The sequence below is a fragment of the Nanorana parkeri genome, unplaced genomic scaffold, assembly GCF_000935625.1.
Source record: "Nanorana parkeri isolate BGI_ZX_2015 unplaced genomic scaffold, ASM93562v1 scaffold108, whole genome shotgun sequence".
Lineage (NCBI taxonomy): Eukaryota > Metazoa > Chordata > Amphibia > Anura > Dicroglossidae > Nanorana > Nanorana parkeri.
Window position 1 is genome coordinate 2,110,769 of NW_017306376.1, and position 4,441 is coordinate 2,115,209.

Sequence of the window (4,441 nt, forward strand, 5' to 3'; positions counted from 1 at the left end):
GGTAGATTTCCAGTGTATGGTTAAACTGTGTTCAGCATGAGGAATTTCAGCTATTTCTGGTATTTATATGGGGCTTCTGTAGTGTGGTGGTGGAGTAAGCACATCACACGGGTAAGGATCAAGGAATCTCCCGTAATACTGGGGATAAAGTCTCCAACCAATTTACAAAACTCCTGGATTTTTGGACATGTCCGCCATATTTGCAGAAAAGAACCTTCATATTCTCTGAATCTCCAACAAAGATGATTACAGGATGGGAATAGTTTATGGAGTGTCCAAGGGATGCTACCATCTGGATCGTATTTTGAAGTTATTTTCCTGAGTGTTAACGTTAATGGAACTTTTGGACGTGTTAATGCTTATGTTTTCCCACTTTTGGTCAGAAAAGTAATCCCCAAATCCCTTTCCCATTTAAGTTTATTGGGTGTTGATGAAGTTGAGGCCATGATAAGTTGGTAAAGGGTTGAGATCAAATGTTTGTGGTGTTCCTTAGATGAGCAAATGGACTCCAGCAGAGTAAGTGCCTTAGTATAATGTTGTTTGTAGTGTGAGGCATGTGGGAAGTGTCAAAGCTAGAAATAGTCACCAGCACACCAAATTCCTTAAAGAAGAGTTTAAATCTTATTTAAACTCTCATTGTTTTGCAATTGTGTCATTGCTATGCCTGATGAAGACACCATGCGTGGCCCCAAAAGCGCTTGTGTATTTGACATAAGTCTTCAATAAATCCATGATGATGATCCTTTAAGGAATTTGGTGTGCTGGTGACGTTTCTCTTATACATTTGCTACTGTCGGCGCCATCCACAGTCATCCCTGAATAAGGGGATTTCCGGTAAGGAGTGCAACAAGCCTTCTTTATTTTTCTATTGAAGCTGGAAAAAAGACCAGAGGAGTGGACATTTTTTTCTCTTTCTGGAATATGTATGCATACAAGCTATTCAAGATACTATACACCTGAATTTCATACACATTCCAGGTGATCCATTACTAGACAGTGTATAAAACCTTCAATTTTGTTGATTGATTTCAAGTAACACCAGCAAAATAAGGAGATTCAAGTTGTCTTCCAGTAATGATTACATTGCAAAGCATTATATATTTATGCAAGCATAGCAAATGGTTTGAAATGTGTACAAAATGTCTTTCTTTGCTCTGCAATTACTAATTAAGCTGACACAATAAAACAATGCAAAAGGTAAGTTTTATTGAAAACGAATAAATACATAAGGTTCAAACAAATAGCAATATCAAGCTGTCTTGTTTTTTGCTTATAACTGTAAAGCATTTTATTTAGATTTTATGATATTGCCATGGTAGTTCTCTAGCTGGAATGACAAAATAGTCTTTGAATGTGTCCCTAATATTAAGGACTGATTCTGGGTTTATTACTCCACTGGACATCAGTGAAGTCATGGGACAGGGTATTCTCAAAGATGTACCCCTCTCTCTGTCTCACAAATGTCATCAAGCACACATGCAGCCTTTATGACATTATCTACATGGCAGGGGTTTAGCTGTAGTGCAGAGTAACGTCATTTATTGGCCACAATTCCAAAACTAAATTCCACAACAAGAAGAGCAAAGGTCAACCTTCTTTGAAACACAAAGTTCCCTTTTTGGGCAAGGCTTCATGATGTTGACAGACAGTGAAAAGGCCTCATATGCAACCAAGACCAATGGTAAGGGCCTACCAACAGGTGTAACAGGTTAAGGGCTGGGAATTTTGAAGGTTCTTGCCGCTATTCTTTTGCTGAAGTCCTGAATAATTTCAAATCACCCATTCCACTATAAGCTCAAACATCCACAGCAATTAAGTTGTAGTTGCTATCTGGAACTGCCATTAAAACTATAGAAAAGTACTTATTGCAACTGAAGAACTTTGATCCACTTTTTGGGGGCATCTGGATCCATATATGCTTGCCATACAGGACACATATGCAATTACAGAAATTGCAGTATTGAAGAAATCCTTGGCCGATTTCTTTCCACATATCCTCAGATGGCAGTGGCATCTCAACCATTTTCAGGTTACTTGACAAGTCTCATGTACAATTGTGGCGTGGCATGTATTTTCCCATCAGAAACTGTAAGAGCAGGCATGTGAAGGACTCTCCAGAGACCAGATACCTGTGAATAAAAAATAAAATAATAATTAGGAAATTCTCCCTCTGGCTAGAATAAAAGTACTACAATGATCATTAAATTAAAAAAGTATAGGAGCGACAGGCTGTTTGTCCCATAGTTTCCCTGTCTCAAACGGCACCTGTCAAGGTTGCCCCCTCTCGCCCACACTTTTCATTCTGACACTAGAACCCTTCTTCAGAACGGTTCTTAAAGATCCACAAATAAGTGGGGTAATGATAGGCAAAGGGGAGCACAAAGTAGCGGCATTTGCAGATGACCAGCTATTTTTTTTAACCGACCCAACCAACTCACTGCCTAGCTTAATGACGAGGTTTGAGACCTATTCCTCACTTTCCAACCTGAAAAATCAATTTCGGCAAATCTGCGGTGCTTAATGTCTCCACACCCGCCTCCGTCACAGAGCCCCTAAGACGCAGCTACCCATTCCAGTGGAAAACCTCCTCAATTAAATACTTAGGGATACATCTCCCGGCCAACCTTCTGACCATATTTTCACTAAATGTCCAACCATTACTGAATAGACTTAAAACTGACCTCCAGATGTGGCGCACGCCTACTTTCACCTGGTTTGGCCGAGTGGCTATACTTAAAATGAACTTACTCCCGAGGCTATTGTACCTTTTCCAAACGATCCCCATAACCCTACCGAGATCGTTCTTCCAGAGCCTGTGAATCGCCTTCTCTCAATTTGTCTGGAAAGACAAGAGACCGAGAATGTCCTGGGACTATTGTTACAGAGCCCCAAGACCAATGGGGGTCTTGCGGTCCCAGACCCTTACAGATACCACCAGGCATCGCATCTAAGTAGGATCATACAGTGTCATAACCAACAGACACCGAAAATTTGGGTGATCATAGAACAGAACTGGTTCCCGAACCCGATCTCTTCCATGGTATGGCTCCCAGACCCTGACAGACCAGTGCTTAATCCACCACACCCATTAATTTCAGCGACAATGAGGGAGTTTTCGACCCTACGGAAGAAACAGACTCTTACCACAGCCGATAGTCCATTAACACTGGTACTATATAACCCAGCCTTTCAATCCGGGGGAAACCCCAGAATTCCGACAGTACTGGTCCACAGACAAACCACTTACGGCGACACTGTTTTTTCGTGACCAGCAGTTTCTGGAGAGAAAATGACCTCACACACCTAGCACAGAAAGGAAACCTCCCGTGGTGGATATACCTCCAGATACGGAATTTCCTCACTAATAGTGCCAGGAAGGAAAATTTCGCCAGAGATCTGACTCCCCTAGAAAAAATGTGCACAGAACAGAGCCCCCATGACCACCTGATCTCTAGACTATACACGCTGCTACATGACACAGAGACATAAGGCAGACAAAACTCGTCTGTGGTGGGAAAAGGAACTGCAATTGTCCTGGACAGACGAGGACTGGAGTGACATTTGTCGAACTGTACACACCAGTTCTATCAGTAGTAAGACTCATGAAACAAAATTACAAGATATTGACCCATTGGTACCGGACCTCGCAGATTCTGCATAAAATCTACCCGGACGTACCAGACACGTGCTGGAGATGCCAGATAGATGTTGGCACTCTCCTACACATCTTCTGGACCTGCCTAGACCTTGCCACGTATTGGACAGCAGTTCACAACATTACCTCCTTGGTCACTGGACAGACAATAAACTTTACACTGACGAATTTCCTACTATCCGACCCGACAACCGCTCTAGGCTCAAGCAAATCACTACAACAACACATGATTAACGCGGCTCGCTCAATCATACCGAGACATTGGAAGGAGAGGGGGCCACCCTCGCTGTCCGAATGGATCCGACAGGTCGACCATATTCAGGAGATGGAGGAGCTACTCTTCACAAAAAGAGATGCTCTGAGCAAATTCCTACGCATCTGGGCATGCTGGCATCATTTCACTAATTCCCCAGAATACCAGTCTCTCAAATCTGAATCGTGATCAACAACGATGAAACTAAGAGTGAAGGGCATTACCAGGAGAACATGGTGCTAGGTCGGCTAAACTGACAAATCCAAAGTCTTGATAAGTGTACTATGAGTGCTATTCGCAGGACCGATTCGGGGTCCACAAGTCTCCACCTTGCATCTAATAACTTCTTCATGCTTATATGTAAACTTCAGCTGTTCACCTGCATATATTCCAATTATCCTCAGGTTAATGGGGAACATCTAGCTCTATGCAAGGTAAACCCTTTATGTAAACGATTTAATTAGATATACCGGATTGAGATAACAACTTATGGCATATGTGTTTTGACCCAAAGACCAAGATCCCTTCCCCCT

General features: G+C 42.3%; 1 protein-coding gene across 1 annotated transcript in view; it reads right to left on the minus strand.

Moving 5' to 3' along the window:
* The window catches only part of TSPAN12 (tetraspanin 12), a 111,228-nt gene that overhangs the window by 89,718 nt on the left and 17,069 nt on the right, over positions 1-4,441 (minus strand). The window lies entirely within an intron of this gene.